This window comes from Carassius gibelio, chromosome A13 (assembly GCF_023724105.1).
Source record: "Carassius gibelio isolate Cgi1373 ecotype wild population from Czech Republic chromosome A13, carGib1.2-hapl.c, whole genome shotgun sequence".
In the NCBI taxonomy this organism is placed as follows: Eukaryota; Metazoa; Chordata; class Actinopteri; order Cypriniformes; family Cyprinidae; genus Carassius; species Carassius gibelio.
In genome coordinates this window covers 16009058-16028993 of record NC_068383.1, presented here as the reverse complement: position 1 = coordinate 16028993, position 19936 = coordinate 16009058, and the positions used below count along the sequence as shown (strand labels likewise).

Sequence of the window (19936 nt, the reverse complement as noted above, 5' to 3'; positions counted from 1 at the left end):
TATACTTGTGGTCAACAAGACCTTACACTTGTTAGTGGTCAACAAGACCTTACACTTGTTCATTATGGATAAGAAGAGTTCAGATGGAAAAGTCTCTAACTGCCATCTGAAATGTTCTTCTTAAATTAGCATTTTTATCAGACTCCTATGTTTAGGATCGGTCATTTTATTTTAATGGCAATGTATAGGTCCTTTTCTATGCCATTAAAGTGAAATAAATGAACATAAATTTAGGAGCCAGTTTAAAAAAAATCAGATGGCAGTTAGAGGCTTTTCCATCTGAACTCTTCACATATATATTAATATACACATGCACATTAGGACTGGATGATTAATCGAAAAGTAATCGAAACCGAAATTTAGAATCTCTAACCGACGTAATTTTCCCATGTCGGTTATTTTGGTTATTTCCTGTTAATACTTCCCCCTTAAAGGTGCTGTAGGGAACTTTTGTAAAAAAAAAATATTTTTTACATATTTATTAAATCTGTCATTATGTCCTGACAGTAGAATATGAGACAGATAATCTGTGAAAAAAATCAAGCTCCTCTGGCTCCTCCCAGTGGTCCTATTGCCATTTGCAGCTCCTGGTAAGAAAACAACCAATCAGAGCTGCGGTCCGTAACTTTGTTTGTGTTTAAAATGTAGAAAAATGTATATAATAAGCGAGTACAACATGAATCCATTTTCCAAACCGTGTTTTTGGCTTGTCCTGAATCACTAGGGTGCACCTATAATAAGTGTTTATATTCGGACTATTTTAGATTGCTTCGGGGATACCGCGGCGGAGTAACCCAGTACCTTTGTGATTCTTCATAGACATAAACAGAGAGAAGTAGTTCTGGCTACGATGTTCTTCCGCAAGACGCAAGCAGTTCTGTTTATTAACCGCTAGAGCGTCAAAACTACCTACCGCAGCTTTAAAAAGCGTGTGGAGCCACATGATTCTACCAGTCAGTGGCATAAAATAAAAACACGGAGGTGAACGGCGGTTCAACACATAGTGATGGCAAGCGAGTGGTGAGCCTTGAGTCTTCACTAAACTTTGTCAGTTGTATTTGTTTTATGGTTTGGACGTTCAAGCGATAAGACGATTGGATGTGTATTATTATATCGAGCTACCATGTTCACGCAGCTGCATTGTGGCACGAAAACTCATAGACTCATTGTCAGCGCTGTCCTGTGATTTCTCACTAAAGTATCTTAGAATCTCAACTTATTATTAGAGCCCGACCGATATGGATTTTTGTGGGCCGATGCCGATATTAACTCGAAAAGAGCCGATTTAGAAGCCGATATTTTGATTTTGAAAATAAACTGGATATTAGCCCCATTTCCTATAAACTGCACTTACACAACATTCAATAGCAAAATATCTGCCTGTTCTATGTATGTGGGCTGTATAAACCATTTTCCAGAAGGGATTTATGTAAAAAAAAAAAAAAAAGCCTTGGATTACAGTCTCGATGACTAAACAATTGCACATCAAAAGTATATATTTTTTAATGATCAAAAAACAGTCTGGTTTTAAACATTTAACACTTTTACTTTCTTCGAGTTGAAGCTGGTTTTAACAGTCTGTGTGTGTACTGTAAATAAATTATAATACTAAAGTTAAAGAATTTGCAGAAGTAGTCCCACACTTTGCTGCTACAGCATTCAACTTTTTCAGCCATCTGTAGGGCAGAAAGAGAGACAGAGAAAGAATAAGCATGTGTATTAATAATATCACCATGTATCATTACTCATGTCATCATTAGAATTATAATAATAATAAACAGGGATCTCCTACATAGGCAAAAATGAGGAAAAAAAAAATATATATTTGTCAAGCAATAGGTATTACCTACTTATATTTAACTATTATTTAAACATTTCCCTGTTATGTCTGTAAAGCTGCTTTGAAACAATATGTAAAAAGAAAAAAAGAAAAAAGCGCGTGTTCAGCTCACATTTATTTACATGTCCCCTCTGGTTTAATCATTTCTGACGCACCTACTGTAGTTACTGTAACTACACTACATTTGCTCTCACAGACACATTCACAACGGACCCGTATATCTTCTCCTCTTCTCTTTGTGCAGTCTAAATCAAAACATCGTCATGCGATGGCGAACGTAGAGTTAGCCTACTGTTACCGGCAGATTACGGAATCAATTCGAAGTTGAATGGTTAACGTTAGTGCCATGAACACACCGCTGTCAATTTTAAGAACCACCTTCAAACAAGTTAATAGCAAGCATTTAAGGGGCCTGCTAAAAAGGAAGCTATATTAGCGTTAGAGTAACGTAACCAGCCTGAATTCACCAAATTGTTCTCTGGACCTGAGGGTAGCCTCTTCTTCCTTGCTTCTCTCTTAATTCTCATCAGCAGGACTAGCGCTATCGCTCGCTTCTTACAACGGGACAGATACATGTTTGCTGCTGACCGAAAGGAGGAACAACAGACTATGAAAGAGCTCCCGCTAAAAGTTTTTAAAACTCCGTCAACGCCATAGCGCAGCGCAAAACGCGTTGTATCTGAAGGGAAACGCTAAACTCAGCGGGCAAGCGCCGTGCATACCGCGTCCTGTGTGAAAGGACCATTACGCGGTCACTATGTGGGAAACACACCGCAATAGAATAAGAATAAGTTAAATGCTAACGTTATAGTTTGACCTCTTATTAACGTTCGCGCTCTTCCACTGATAAACATGGTATTAGCTTTGTGGCTAATCTAATATAGCAATGCATTAGCCACTGTAAGTGATGTTGCAGAATATCTAGAAGTGATAATGATAGGACCGTTAGCTAGAACTACCACACCGTTTTTATATACAGTGTATGAACTAAAGACTCCGTTTCTCATGTTTCATCGGCCGTTATAAACGCCGATGCCGATTTACATGAAATTAGCTCATATCGGCCGATAAATCGGTCGGGCTCTACTTATTATAGCATATTTTTCTACTTTTGAAGGAACTAGGCTATTTACAACCCCCAGCTTCACAATAATATAGATACGGTATGACTAATTCACACACGCAATTACTCGTACTGGTACTGTTTACCTTTTAATCTTTATTTATCTTCACCACCGCGGTGTTCTGGTGTTCAGGGCTCACGCAGAGAGAGGCGTCTCAAAACACTTGAACACCAAATTTGTCTGTTTTTGCTCTTGTACCGACAAATAAAAAATGTGAAAATACCCGTCTTGGATAGCATGTTCGAAAAAACTGTCAGTTATATCTTAAAGTAAACAGTTGAGAAAAAAATCGTATGTGTATTATATTGGATGCATTCATTGTCTCTTAAAGTGACTGCGCCTAATAGGGCTTGGGCATTTTGATGAACAAATAAACAGAACGAACATACAAATTAAACACTTTCAAACAGGGCCCACTAGTACAAACTGAGCCGGGGCCCCGCAAACCCCAACTATGGCCCTGTTACAGTATAAACTTTGTAAGTGAACTATGAGGGCAAAAAAACAAAATGGAGACAAAATAATCGTTCATTAATCGTAATCGAGGTAAAGTGTTCAATTAATCTAGGTTTTTGACTTTAGGCCATAATCGTCCAGCCCTAATGCACATATACTTTCTCTTTTATGCGCAGTGCACGTCGTTTTAAATTGGCTGCCTTCATTGTGGCAAAAGGTCATGGCATGTCCAAAATACACAAGACATGATTTCTTTAAGATGTCATCTGGCAGATGTCTTTATTTGTTGAATGCACTTTGAAGAAAGGAATGCAGTAGCTGGCTAGTGAAACATGCATTTACAGAGGATTATAGGTTGTGCAGTCTTGTGTGTGTGTATACAGTCGTGGCCAAAAGTTTTGAGAATCACATAAATATTAGTTTTCAAAAAGTTTGCTGGTAAACTGCTTTTAGATCTTTGTTTCAGGTGTTTCTGTGATGTACTGAAATATAATTACAAGCACTTCATACGTTTCAAATGCTTTTATCGACAATTACATGACATTTATGCAAAGAGTCAGTATTAGCAGTGTTGGCCCTTCTTTTTCAGGACCTCTGCAATTCGACTGGGCATGCTCTCAATCAACTTCTGGGCCAAATCCTGACTGATAGCAACCCATTCTTTCATAATCACTTCTTGGAGTTTGTCAGAATTAGTGGGTTTTTGTTTGTACCTGCCTCTTGAGGATTGACCACAAGTTCTAAATGGGATTAAGATCTGGGGAGTTTCCAGGCCATGGACCCAAAATTTCAACATTCTGGTCCCCGAGCCACTTTGTTATCACTTTTGCTTTATGGCACGGTGCTCCATCGTGCTGGAAAATGCATTGTTCTTCACCAAACTGTTGTTGGATTGTTGGAAGAAGTTGCTGTTGGAGGGTGTTTTGGTACCATTCTTTATTCATGGCTGTGTTTTTGGGCAGAATTGTGAGTGAGCTCACTCCCTTGGATGAGCAGCAACCCCACACATGAATGGTGTCAGGATGCTTTACTGTTGGCATGACACAGGACTGATGGTAGCACTCACCTTTTCTTCTCCGGACAAGCCTTTTTCCAGATGCCCCAAACAATCGGAAAGTGGCTTCATCAGATAATATGACTTTGCCCCAGTCCTCAGCAGTCCATTCACTATACTTTCTGCAGAAGATCAATCTGTCCCTGATGTTTTTTTGGAGAGAAGTGGCTTCATTGCTGCCCTTCTTGACACCAGGCCATCTTCCAAAAGTCTTCGCCTCACTTGTGCGTGCAGATGCGCTCACACCTGCCTGCTGCCATTCCTGAGCAAGCTCTGCACTGGTGGCACTCCGATCCCGCAGCTGAATCCTCTTTAGGAGACAATCCTGGCGCTTGCTGGACTTTCTTGGACGCCCTGAAGCCTTCTTTACAAGAATTAAACCTCTTTCCTTGAAGTTCTTGATGATTGTATAAATTGTTGATTTACGTGCAATCTTAGTAGCCACAATATCCTTGCCTGTGAAGCCATTTTTATGCAACGCAATGATGGCTGCACGCGTTTCTTTGCAGGTCACCATGGTTAACGATGGAAGAACAATGATTTCAAGCATCACCCTCCTTTTAACATGTCAAGTCTGCCATTCTAACCCAATCAGCCTGACATAATGATCTCCAGCCTTGTACTCGTCAACATTCTCAGCTGAGTTAACAAGACGATTTAATGACAGCAATGAAATGCAGTGGAAAGGTTTTTTTGGGATTAAGTTAGTTTTCATGGCAAAGAAGGACTATGCAATTCATCTGATCACTCTTTATAACATTCTGGAGTATATGTGAAAGTGAAAGTGACAGTGACATTCAGCCAAGTATAGTGACCCATACTCAGAATTTGTGCTCTGCATTTAACCCATCCGAAGTGCACACACACAGAGCAGTGAACACACACACTGTGAACACACACCCGGAGCAGTGGGCAGCCATTTATGCTGCGGCGCCCGGGGAGCAGTTGAGGGTTCGATGCCTTACTCAAGGGCACCTAAGTCGTGGTATTGAAGGTGGAGAGAGAACTGTACATGAACTCCCCCCACCCACAATTCCTGCCGGCCCAGGACTCAAACTCACAACCTTTCGATTGGGAGTCCGACTCTCTAACCATTAGGCCACGACTTCCCACAAATATGCAAATTGCTATTATAAAAACTTAAGCAGCAACTTTTCCAAAATTCCAATATTTATTTAATTCTCAAAACGTTTGGCCACGACTGTACAAAACTAGTAAGGAGACTAGTTTTCCGTAGTTGTATGATTTTATTAGTGCGAGATGCAGAGCTGCGAAAAGATGCAGCAGTCAGTGTCACTAGGTTTGAGTCTGTTCTCCATGGAGTCATTTCTAGATGCAGTGTATTGACTGACTGTTTACACAGGAGAATATGTGGTACTGTGGTGCTGGTAAATTTGTCTCCAACTTTAGCTCAGCCTGAGGTAATGTAATACCTCAAATACTTGCACAAGAACTCGTGTCATCTTAATTTCTCTGCTCTACCCTTTGCAGGATGATATCTATGTGTTTAGTGGGAAGCTGGAGGCAGGCTCCGGAAAACCTAACCAATGAACTGTGGCTGTTTGATACAGTCAAAATTGCTCAAAAATGACGTTCGAATATTCCCTCTAAAAAATACACGAATATTCGAACATCTGGTTGCGCATGTTGTCAATGACGCGCATTACGTCAATAACAGGCCAAAATAATACAAAGAGACATAACTACTTGTATAGATTAGTCTATTTAAGTTTAAACATATGACAATGTATTACCTACACAAAAACAAGGAAATCAACTAATGGCCAAGACTGCAGACCTCACGCTCTCTCACCCTCACGTTCTCTGCACATAATGGTTTAAATGAACAAACATTTTTGTACAAGCAATTTAAGGTCGCAACTGTTGTCCCAAATATAGCAGGCTTCATTCAGTGATTGAAATATTATTAATATTAATTGAAGTTTTACAGCATATAGAACTGACATTGAATGCTCCGAGCGAGCTGTGCTGTGGTAAACATGGAACTTTTCCTTGACATGAAACGTTAATTATCAAACCTCGGATCCATTGCTTGACAGAACTCCCAGAAGTGTGCCCCATCCGCGATACTGATCGGTCTCATGTCCTTACAAATGAACAAAATTATTTTATCCGTTATGGCCTCTTGTCGTGTTGCAGACAAAGAGCTTGCGGCGGGCGATGCAAAGTAACGTTAAGTCTCAAGACATTTCTGTTTAGCTGGAGTTCCACACATTATGCCATGCTCATTTGGGTGCACATTTTTGAGATGTGACCATGTTGCTAGTGGTCGAATGGTATGCTAATTGTATCTTAAATAGCTTGTATACAACTTTATCTCACGGGTCAACAATTTTCCCTCTTTTTCTCTGCTGCGGTCGAGTTGGGCTCTGCACTTGCTGGCATCTTCCATGAAGATGTGTCAACTTTCAGCAGTGATGCTGTGCCAGACAGTGCGACTCCTGTGACCTGTCCCTGAACCCTCAGGCACTCGCAAAGCAGACAACCACACCTCTACTACTGCGGGCCTTTTTTTCCCACATTTTTTTTTATTCGAATATTAATTTTCAACTTTGACATTCGTTTTTTTAAAACTATTCGAATACATATTCGAATTTAGAATATTCGTCGACAGTCCTACTGCTCACACAGTGGACAACGGGAATGGAGTTCCCATCATGGTGATGCTTTTTAGCTATTCACCCATTTACAGCCACATCCAAGAGTACAACATTTTTAAGTACCCATGTGTGCCCGTGCCTTTAAAATAGATTCAGAATTTCATTTGAGAAAAATATTATTCACATGAGCTGGGTGTGTGGTTTTATGATAGAGTCCGCTTAAGAAGAGACTGCAAGGATGTCAATCTGACAGACAGTTCCTCTGACTACCAGCAGATGGCAGTGTATTATAATATTTAATTAGTGTAGCGTTTCAGTCATGACATTGTTAGTTGACCAGTTGGCCAGACTCATTAAAGTAAAAGTTTTCCACTTTATTTTCTTTTGATTTGTATTTTCAAATCTACTCACTCCACTCTGTTACAACACAAACACACACAAACTCATGCTTTAGGTCATTAAGAAGTGGTGGTACCTTGATGTGCACTGTCTGAATTGAATGATGATTAATGTTTCTGAGCTCTGTTGACGCTCCACATAAATCTCTCTTTCTCAGGCTTTCTCTTTCCCCCTCTTGCTCTTTCTCCATTCATACTCTCTAAATGAGTATATGAGCTTATTAGAGCTTGTGAAAGTGATGGCAATAGCAACTCACTACACATCTTGTTAAAATTGATGACATAAAGAACTTTGCACAATTAGAGTGATACAATATTGGAAAAAAAATGAAATAAGCTTTCTTAAACTATAGTTATAGGTAAAACTTCAAGTGATGTAACAAGTCAGGAAAGCAATGAAAGGCAGAGACCACTTGACCCCTTGGATCCTCTGTCTCTGTAACACTTAGTTATGTGTAATTCATCACAGATGTTCTACCAGAGAGCAACTAACCTCAGTCTTGAAATCAGACACCAGCATGCTAAATGTCAGCAGAATGTTCGATTTTGTAACACCATATTGTAAACTTATATTTAAAATGAGTTTTAATGCATTAATTTATTTTTTGTTTTCGTAATTTTAAAAAGCATTGTTGCATTGGCCGGGAATCGAACCCGGGCCTCCCGCGTGGCAGGCGAGAATTCTACCACTGAACCACCAATGCTCACATGACTCCGTGTTTTGTGACACGTGCTCTTCCGTGGTTTCCCCCGTGACGTGTTCTTTTTCCCCCCTTTTATTTTTAATCATTCCTTTTCACTTATACTGTTTTTTTTTTTGTTCTCCAACATTTAACGTTGCACCCAACCTGCCCCTCACTAAATTTTAGACATAGATTTTTAGATTAGACATAGATTTGCTTGACAGAGATTATTTACTTCCATGTAAGTTAAATGGAACATTAAAATTTTGTGTTTCACGCATGTTCCTAAATATTTTAGTACTTGAATACACCAACAAGAAGAATAATAACATTATTATATAATAAGGGTCCACTGAAGGTGATCCCTGGGAGAATCCAAGTGCAGTTTTATTATATCCCAAAAGGAACACAACTCTAGTTACAGGCAACATAGCTTAACAAAAGACAATGGAAACATGAGGGCTATCTATACACAAGGCAAAATGACTAAACAAGGAATGTTGTGAACATTAAAGACAGTGAACCAATCACAAAACAGAACTTGAGAACCACATGACCAGTTCAACCAATAAGAATGAGATGCATGAACAAGACAACCAATAGCAGGATTACATAAAGCCAAGGGAAACGCATGACAGGAACTATGACAAACAAAATGTTGAAAAACATTAACCAAAACCATCCATGGTGTAATAATAATAACTTATTAATACCACGTTTAGGCATGTTATATATATATATATATATATATATATTAGTGCTGGGCAACGATTAAATATTTTAATCGCGATTAATCGCATGATTTTCTGCGATTAATCACGATTAATCGCAGCATGCTCAAAATTCAATAATGAAATCAAAAGTAGTGTATTGTGTAATTTTAATCTTTCAAAGTTCTGCTGTATGAACAAAAGTGCAATAAAATGTTGTTTGTCAAAACCTTAAACAAAATAAAGTGCTTTTTTACAGCAGTTAAAAGTTAATAGCAGTTAACATTTCTTGTAAATCTTAACTTAAACATTAATGTAATCAAATTAAATATAACATTAACATATAAATAAAACATTAAAACATTAATGTTTTATTAAATAAAACATTAACGTTTTGTTTAGTTTGTAAAAAAAAAAAAAATTGTCCAGAACCTCGATCATTACATTTTAACTGGCCCCTTCCGAGCAACAACATCAATCTCCTTTAAGAGACTAAGAATCTCAGTCCAAAAAAAAAAAATCTTTCAGTGATGCAGGTTGAGTGGACAAAATTAACTTCATTTATCCATTCTTCCAACTTTACATTTACTTACTCATCTGCGCCTAGCCAGTTGCTGAGACACACAAGGTTATTCACATTTTCAGATGATAAAGAGAGACATTTTGCTGAAACGTGCGCTAAACATTTTATTCATGTTGCACAGCAGTGGGACATTTCAAATAAAGTCAGCACACTTAGCACAGATAGTGCAAGAAATATGATCATGGTTTGTGTTGTATTCGGTTGTTTTATTACAGTCTAGCTATGTGTATTGAAACGCAGTGAGTAACGGACTTTAAAAATAAAAAGTACGTTAATGCGCGATAAACTAATTGTCGGCGTTAATTAATTAATGCGTTAACGCGATAAAAACGCGTTAACTTGCCCAGCCCTAATATATATATATATATATATATATATATATATATATATATATATATATATATATAATAATAATTTTTTTTTTATCTAGATTAATCTCACTGTGATTTTGAAATTAATCTAGATTAAAACGGTTCATTCGAATTCTGAATCAGAATGAGCTTTATTGCCAGGTATGTTTACACATACGAGGAATTTGTTTTCGTGACAGAAGCTCCGCAGTACAACAGAATGACAGCGACAGAACATAAAACACATAATAAAAGAATAAAAAATACAAATAAGTAGATAGTGAATGACAATATACAAATGACAATTGTAGGCAGGTATATTACAAAATGCAGTTATGTATGAACATATATATATTATGTGCAAAATTTAAGTGTATACTAAGTATGTGTGTTAGATAAATAAAGTGTATGTGTATATAAATATAAAGTGTAGTGTGTTCGCCGTTTTTATCAGCTGTTCATAAGATGGATTGACTGAGGGTAGAAACTGGTCCTGTGTCTGGTTGTTCTAGTGCTCAGTGCTCTGTAGCGTCGCCCAGATGGCAACAGTTCAAAGAGGGAGTGTGCTGGATGTGAGGGGTCCAAAGTGATTTTGACAGCCCTTTTTCTCACTCTGGATAAGTACAGTTCTTGAATAATTCAATTCAATTTCAATTCAAGTTTATTTGTATAGCGCTTTTTACAAAACAAATCGTTACAAAGCAACTTTACAGAAAATTATGTTTCTACAATATTTAGTAGTAGCTAGTAGTTTGTGCACATTTGACAGGATTTTAGAAAAAATAAAAATAATAATACAAGACGTAGTCAGCTAGATGATGAACTATCAATATTATTAATTAAGTTATTATATGATTCAGTCACACATTTAGCAATAATTGTTAGTTCTGTTTGTTGATTCAGGGTTAGCATCATCTGAGGTCCTCTGAGGGTCAGCATCATCTCTTCTCAGGTGTTCTGGATCCAGACTGGAGCTTGTGTAAATCCTAGTTACCACGGGATGTAAATCCCGTGGCGAAACATAGAAACAAAATACAGACATCATTAGCATAGCTGCTGATCCAACAAAGTAAAATTAGTTTAACCCAAGCTAATGAATAAAAAAGCACCTTTGATCAGATGCATCTACACTCACAATTTAAAAGATACATTATTTGAATGCTTGGTGAAAGAGATGTGTTTTTAATCTAGATTTAAACAGAGAGAGTGTGTCTGAACCCCGAACATTATCAGGAAGGCTATTCCAGAGTTTGGGAGCCAAATGTGAGAAAGCTCTACCTCCTTTAGTGGACTTTGCTATCCTAGGAACGACCAAATGTCCAGTGTTTTGTGACCTTAGGGTGCGTGATGGGTTGTAACGTGGTAGAAGGCTAGTTAGGTACGCTGGAGCTAAACCATTTAGGGCCTTATAGGTAAGTAATGATAATTTGTAACTGATACGGAACTTAATAGGTAGCCAGTGCAGATACTGTAAAATTGGGGTAATATGATCATATTTTCTTGACCTCGTAAGGACTCTAGCTGCTGCATTTTGGACTACCTGTAGCTTGTTTATTGATGAAGCGCATTACAATAGTCCAGTCTAGAGGTCATGAATGCATGAACTAGCTTTTCTGCATCAGAAACAGATAACATGTTTCGTAGCTTTGCAATGTTTCTAAGATGGAAGAATGCAGTTTTTGTAACATTGGAAATATGATTTTCAAAAGACAAATTGCTGTCTAATATAACACCCAGATTTCTGACTGTAGAGGAAGTAACAGTACATCCGTCTAGTTGCAGATTGTAATCTACAAGATTCTGTGTAGTGTTTTTTGGTCCAATAATTAGTATCTCTGTCTTATCCGAATTTAATTGGAGAAAATTATTTGTCATCCAATCTTTTACATTTTAAACACACTCTGTTAGCTTAGATAATTGGGAAGTTTCATCTGGTCTCGTTGAGATATATAGCTGAGTATCATCAGCATAACAGTGGAAGCTAATTCCGTATTTTCTAATAATATTACCAAGGGGCAACATGTATATTGAAAATAGAAGGGGACCTAGGACGGATCCTTGTGGCACTCCATATTTTACTGATGATAAATGAGATGACTCCCCATTTAAGTAAACAAAATGGTAGCGATCGGACAGGTAGGATCTAAACCATCTTAGAGCCTGCCCTTGAATACCTGTATAGTTTTGTAATCGATCTATGAGTATGTCATGATCTATGGTGTCGAACGCAGCACTAAGATCAAGTAAGACTAGAAATGAGATGCAGCCTTGGTCTGGCGCAAGGAACAGGTCATTTGTAATTTTAACAAGTGCAGTTTCTGTGCTATGGTGGGGCCTAAAACCTGACTGAAATTCTTCATACAGATCATTTTTATGTAGGAAGGTGCTCAATTGAGCAGACACAACTTTTTCTAAAATTTTAGACGTAAATGGAAGATTTGAAATAGGCCTATAATTTGCCAGTACACTAGGATCTAGTTTTGGTTTCTTAATAAGAGGCTTGATAACCGCCAGCTTGAATGGTTTTGGGACGTGTCCTAAAGATAACGACGAGTTTATGATATTGAGAAGCGGTTCTTCGGCTACAGGTAACAGCTCTTTCAGTAATTTAGTGGGTACAGGATCTAATAAACATGTTGTTGGTTTAGATACAGTGATAAGTTTATTTAGCTCTTCCTGTCCTATGGTTGTAAAGCACTGCAGTTTATCTTTGGGTGCGATGGATGAAACTGAAGTGTTAGATGCTGTAGAATCTACATTCGCTATTGTATTTCTAATGTTATCTATTTTATCAGTGAAGAAATTCATAAAGTCATTACTATTTAACGTTGGTGGAATATTTGAATCAGGTGGCGTCTGGTAATTTGTTAACTTAGCCACTGTGCTAAATAAAAACCTTGGATTGTTTTGGTTATTTTCAATGAGTTTGTGTATATGCTCTGCCCTAGCAGTTTTTAGAGCCTGTCTATAGCTGGACATACTGTTTTTCCATGCAGATAGATCAGGCAGGTTATTTGCGAATCTTTCCTTGGTGGCTGGAACAATAGTTCTGTCCAGACGGTATCGCTGCAACATATAGTTAATATCAGTTATACGCAGCATGCACGATACAAGGAAATGGTCTGTAATATCATCACTTTGAGGTACAATATCTATAGCAGATCGATTACATGCGATATAATTAAATCTAGTGTATGATTAAAACGATGAGTGGGCCCGGTGAAATTTTGCTTGACTCCAAAGGAGTTTATTAGGTCAGTAAACGCAAGTCCTAATGTATCATTTGCATTATCAACGTGAATATTAAAATTAGAGCCCGACCGATATGGATTTTTGGGGGCCGATGCCGATATTAACTCGAAAAAAGCCGATTTATAAGCCGATATTTTGATTTTGAAAATAAACTGGATATTAGACCCATTTCCTATATACTGCACTTACACAACATTCAATAGCAAAATATCTGCCTGTTCTATGTATGTGGGCTGTATAAACCATTTTCCAGAAGAGATTATGTAAAAAAAAAAAAAAGCCTTAGATTATAGTCTCAATGACTAAACAATTGCACATCAAAAGTATATATTTTTTAATGGTCAAAAAAACAGTCTGATTTTAAACATTTAACACTTTTACTTTCTTCCAGTTGAAGCTGGTTTTAACAGTCTGTGTGTGTTCTGTAAATAAATTATAATACTAAAGTTAAAGTATTTGCAGAAGTAGTCCGACACTTTGCTGCTACAGCATTCACCTTTTTCAGCCATCTGTAGGGCAGAAAGAGACAGAGAAAGAATAAGCATGTGTATTAATAATATCACCATGTATCATTACTCGTGTCATCATTAGAATTAGAATGATAATAAACAGGGATCTCCTACATAGGCAAAAATGAGAAATATATATATTTTTTATTTGTCAACCAATAGGTATTACCTATTACCTACTTCTATTTAACAATATTACAACATTTTCCTGTTATGTCTTTAAAGCTGCTTTGAAACAATCTGTAAAAAATAAAAATAAATAAATAAAAAAAAGCGCTTGTTCAGCTCACATTTATTTACATGTCCCCTCTGGTTAATCATTTCTGACGCACCTACTCGAAGTTGAATGGTTAACGTTAGTGTCATGAACACACCGCTGTCAATTTTGAGAAGAACCACCTTCAATCACGTTAATAGCAAGCATTTAAGGGGCCTGCTAAAAAGGAAGCTATATTAGCGTTAGAATAACATAAGGCTGTAAATATCGAATATTTTAGTAATCGAGTCTATGATAGGCTTTTGTACATTCTGCTGAACAACAGCCTTTAACTGGACTTTTATTTTGACGGGTTGGCGTACATTTACAGTTCTGTGTGTGTGATGTGATGCTGCTTTTACTTAAATCAAACGGTCAAATGCTCATGAAGTGACTGTCAGAGCAGTTCTGGAGATGTTGTTCATGTGTTCACGTGCTTATTTAGTGAGACAGCGGACGCTGAATTCACCGCGAGCTTAATGCGCGCTTACGTGTGTTTAATGAATGAAGAGGCGCTTCTGCACCATTCATTAACAGAGACACGCAGAACATGCAGGATTCATATTTAAACAGACTATTCCGTCTTAATACTTACAGATATTCGTCAATAATATCGTGATTTGATGTAAGTGCAATGACCTATTTTTAATGAATTCATTCAATAACATAACAGCTGTTGTTTTTTCGAGGCACGCTGTACATAACTTCTAGTCATTGCCCCCCTGCCACAGTTACCCGGTCATTATGTGGGAAACACTGCAGATATATTTAGAATAAGTTAAACGATAACGTTATAGTTTGACATCTTATTAACGTTCGCACTCTTCCACTGATAAACATGGTATTAGCTCCGTGGCTAATCTAATATATAGATTCTAATATAGCAATGCATTAGTGGCTGTAAGTGATGTTACAGAATATTTATAAGTGATAATGATAGGACCGTTAGCTAGAACTACCACATCATTGTATATACAGTGTATGAACTAAATCATTTCACATGAAGAACGACAGACTCACCGTCAAAACAGAAAAAAAATCTCCGTGGCTGGCTTGGCTGATCGCTTTCTTCGCTAGTGGATTTCTGGCGCTGTTGTCAACTCTGGAGCTGCAGAGCTCCCTCTGGTGGGTAAACTATGCAACACTCATAACATGAGTAAAGCATGAGACTCCGTTTCTCATGTTCCATCGGCCGTTATAAACGCCGATGCCGATTTAAATGCAATAAGCTCATATCGGCCGATAATATCGTCCGGCCGATATATCGGTCGGGCTCTAATTAAAATCTCCCATGATTAGCGCCTTATCAACTGTAACTAGAAGGTCTGAGAGGAAATCTGCAAATTCTTTTAGGAATTCTGTATATGGCCCTGGTGGTCTATACACAGTAGCCAGAGCAAGAGATACATTAGATTTCTTTTGCATGTCTGACAGAGTAACATTTAGCAGAAGTATTTCAAAAGAGTTAAACCTGTATCCTGTTTTCTGGGTAACATTGAGAATATCACTATATATTGTTGCAACACCCCCGCCACGACCAGTCTGACGGGGCTCATGTTTATAACAGTAGTCTGGTGGAGTAGACTCATTTAGACCAAAATAATCATTTGGTTTTAGCCAGGTTTCAGTCAAGCAGAGTAAATCAAAACTATCTGTGATCATTTCATTTACAATAACTGCTTTTGGTGTGAGTGATCTAATATTTATGAGCCCAAACTTTAAAAATTGTTTTTGTTCATTTACTTTACATTTTTCTGGTTTAATTACGATAAGATTTTTTCTAGATCCTACATTATTTTTATATTTATATTTTGACCTCACTATTCGGGGAACAGACACAGTCTTAATAGATGGGAGAGTTGAACCGATGATTCGCTCAGCAGTCCGGACTACCCTCTGTAGTCTTCTGAGGTCAGATTTAGAAGCTGAGCTGAACCAGACAGTTACTGAAGCGCAGAGGATGGATTCAGTGATGGTGGAGTAGAACTGTTTCAGCAGCTCCTGTGGCAGGTTAAACTTCCTCAGCTGGCGGAGGAAGTACAACCTTTGCTGGGCCTTTTTCACAATGGAGTCAATGTGAATGTCCCACTTCAGGTTCTGAGAGATGGTGGTTCCCAGGAACCTGAATGACTCCACTGCAGTCACAGTGCTGTTCATGATGGTGAGTGGGGGGAGTGCAGGGGGGTTTCTCCTGAAGTCCACGATCATCTCCACTGTTTTGAGGGTGTTAAGCTCCAGGTTGTTGAGAGTGCACCAGACAGCCAGCTCTTTTACCTCCTGTCTGTAAGCAGACTCGTCACCGTCCTGAATGAGGCCGATGAGTGTGGTGTCGTCTGCAAACTTCAGGAGCTTGACAGAGGGGTCCTTAGATGTGCAATCATTAGTGTACAGGGAGAAGAGCAGTGGGGAGAGAACGCAGCCCTGGGGAGCTCCGGTGCTGATTGTACGGGTGCTGGATGTGTATTTTCCCAGCCTCACTAGCTGCTGCCTGTCTGTCAGGAAGCTGTTGATCCACTGACAGACGGAGGTGTCCCCTGATAGCTGATTTAGTTTGGGCAGGAGGAGGTTTGGGATGATCGTGTTGAAGGCCGAGCTGAAGTCCACAAACAGGATCCTCACATAAGTCCCCGGTCTGTCTAGGTGTTGCAGAACATAATGCAGTCCAATGTTTACTGCATCGTCCACAGACCTGTTTGCTCTGTAGGCAAACTGAAGAGGATCCAGCAAGGGTCCAGTGATGTCCTTCAGGTGGGCCAGCACCAGTTTTTCAAATGACTTCATGACTACAGACGTTAGAGCCACAGGCCTGTAGTCATTTAGTCCTGTAATTTTGGGTTTCTTAGGGATGGGGATGATGGTGGAACGTTTGAGGCATGAAGGGACTTCGCACAGCTCCAGCGATCTGTTGAAGATCTGTGTGAAGATGGGGGCCAGCTGGTCAGCACAGGATTTCAGACAGGCTGGTGTAACACAATCTGGGCCTGGTGCTTTTTTCCTTTTCTGCTTCCGGAAGACCTTGCGCACCGCATCCTCGCTGATTTGAATTGCAGGTGCCCCACCTGAGAGGGGGGATGCAGGACGTGTGAATGGTGAGAGTGCTTGATTGGAGAGGTGTTCAGGATGGGTTGCAGGAGCTGTTAATGGTGTGAACGGTTGTTTGGAGAGGCATTTGGGGCTGGTTGCAGGAGTTGTGAAGGGTGTGAATGGTTGTGTGGGGAGGCGTTCAGGGCAGGTGATGGGTGTTCTTTCAAACCTGCAGTAAAACTCGTTCAGATCGTCTGCCAGTCGTTGATTCTCTACAGTGCTGGGGGGTGGTGTCTTATAATTGGTGATCTTCTTTAGACTTTTCCACACTGATGCAGAGTCGTTGGAAGTGAACTGAGTCCTTATTTTTTCAGAATAATTCCTCTTTGCCACTTTGATCTCCTTTTCCAATGTGTATTTAGCCTGTTTATACAAGACATTGTCCCCCTTCACGTAAGCATTGTCCCCCTTCTGAATATGTGTGTAAATTGACAAACAGTAAGTCTTTGACTCTCAGACTGCATATGTTTAAGTTTTTTTCAAGTTTGTAGGTGTCAAGGTACAGAAACTGAATAATTAAATGTAAAATAGCACTGGATAGTCTTCAATGTAAAAATGAAATATACAATCAAACCTACATTTATTCAGACACTTTCAACATTACAGTTTTGCTATATATATATATATATATATATATATATATATATATATATATATATATATATATATATATATATATATATATATATATATATTAGGGGTGTAACGGTTCACAAAATTCACGGTTCGGTTCGATACGATACACTGATGTCACGGTTCGGTTCGGTTCGATACGTTTTAGATACAGCAAAATGTAAAAACATCTCAACTTTTCAGAATGCCGCAAGCGCACCGCGGGTCATGTGACAAGAACCAACCAATCAGCTTCATCCTTTCCCGTAACAACGTTGAGAGCTCAGCCAAGATGAAGGAACAGCTGATCATAGTTGTATATGGATTGCAATTTTGAAATAAATTCAGTAGCAGAGCTACTGCAAGCGATTTTTAGAGCTGCAAATCCATTTATCCTTCGCTGAAATTTCCGCGTCTCATGGAGAGAGCACGTCATTGTTGCTTAGCAAAGACAGACGCCTCATGAGCGCTTCTGCCCGAGCGCTTTGGAAAGGAGGAGAAAGACGCGCTTAGCGTTTTCCATGCGTTTTTAGGCACGATATGTGAACGGCCCCTAAGGCGCTCGCTCACTCAGCACGCGCTGAAGGCTCGTTGCAAAATGTCTAATGCATTTAACAGACCAGAAATATAAGATCCTAAAATAACCAACAGGTCTGGTGTTTGGGTTAGATTCCCTGTAAGCTATAGTGTCTAAATGCTGCAGGGATAGTTTGCTGCGTGCATGTTTCTCCTTTTTTTCGTCTTTTCCCAGATAGTACTGACGCATATATCCCAGATATTCCCGCTGGTTTTTTTTTTTTTTTTTTTTGTAATCCCGCTGGTGTACCCTGTCATGTTGCAGATGCGACATACCGTTGTTTTTTTATCCACCACTCTCTTGCCATCACCATTATAGCTTAAAGGGAATCCAAAGTGCACCCAAACACCAGACCTGTTGGTTATTGGAGGATCTTCTCATTTCTAGTCTGTTAAACGCATTGGCTATTTTGCAACGAGCCTTCAGCGCGTACTGAGTGAGCGAGCGCCTGCTGAGTAGCCTAACATAAACATATAAGATGGTGTTTTTTTTCTTCTTCGGGAGTGTCAGGGGCGTTGCCTGTTACGTTGTTTGGGTTATTGGGCTACCTTGTTGAACGCATATCATTATATTTCTTTCTCTCTCTTTTTTTTTTTTTTTTCAAATATAATTAATTACTCCAACGAACCGTTCGGTATACATAATGCGTACCGCGTACCGAACCGAAAGCGTCGTACCGAACGGTTCAATACGAATACGCGTATCGTTACACCCCTAATATATATATATATATATATATAAATAATAAAATAAAATATATATATTAGGGATGCACCGAAATGAAAATTCTTGGCCGAAACCGAAAAAGAGAAAACCAAGGCCGAAAACCGAAACACCGAAAGAAAATATGGCAATTATTAGTACCGTTGCATTTATTGCTATGACCGTGTACTAACTTTACTAAAATTAAGACATTGCAATTGCATAAATTAATATTAAAGTTTCAAAAATAATTACAATTACATAACTTATTTAAAAACATAAAAACACATAATTACAAATGATGCAAATATTTATTAAGCACATTGCAACAATGCACAGTAGAAAATACAATAATAAAAATTGAATAATTAAATTCAAAATAAAAATTTATCCCACTCGTGTATATTTAATAATAATGTACAGGCCTACTGGTCTGCAGAAAGGTTTTAAAATGAACAGTTCTCTCATAAAAACAAAGTGCATTTAGGTGAAGTGCATTTGAAATTTTTCTATGTAGGACTAGAAAGTGCATTACTTCTCCAGTAGGCAAGACTGTTATAACTTCTGGGGATGGGGACTTCAGACAGATAACCATCTAGCTGTTGAGCAGTTGAGCTTGTCATCTGCCTGACATTTGAGAAATATTTGAGAGAGTGTATTTAAATAGGGTCAGGGCATAAATGAACATTTTTATCAAATTAAAGCAGAAATCTAGCAGAAAATCTAACATAAATATGGCTACAATCTGATATTATGTATGTATATATGTTTGTGTGTGTATAGTAGCCTAAGAACAAAATAGCCAACCTATTATTATTATTTGAGGCACTTTCTTGCAGAATTCCACTGAACATATCAGACAACGATGGTGCATGCCCCTCATCTGGTGCAGAGACGAGTCTTTTTTCTGCGCTCTGATCTGTCTCCTGCACTTGGCGCTTCTCCGTCTCCACGCGGGTTCTCCGCATCCAGCGCGTCCTGGATCATTTCTCGTGCGCGCTGCCTTATTTCCGCATCCAAGTAATGTTCTTTATAACGCGGATCAAGCACATTCGCGATGAAGTGCAGAGGATCCGAAAAGATCTCAGTGAGACGTGTGCTCACAGACTTTATAAGACTGTACTT

The 19936-nt window shown here is 38.6% G+C and overlaps 1 long non-coding RNA gene and 1 other non-coding gene across 2 annotated transcripts; both read right to left on the bottom strand.

The window, feature by feature from the left end:
- Nucleotides 1-8126: 8126 nt before the first annotated feature.
- trnag-gcc (transfer RNA glycine (anticodon GCC)) lies at nucleotides 8127-8197 on the bottom strand. Its single transcript has one exon. It is a non-coding gene; the product is annotated as a tRNA-Gly (tRNA).
- A 4923-nt stretch (nucleotides 8198-13120) lies between these two features.
- LOC128026299 (uncharacterized) lies at nucleotides 13121-15123 on the bottom strand. Its single transcript, XR_008186394.1, has 2 exons — nucleotides 14857-15123; nucleotides 13121-13580 (listed from the first exon to the last, which is right to left on the bottom strand). It is a non-coding gene; the product is annotated as an uncharacterized LOC128026299 (long non-coding RNA).
- Between the last annotated feature and the right edge of the window lie 4813 nt (nucleotides 15124-19936).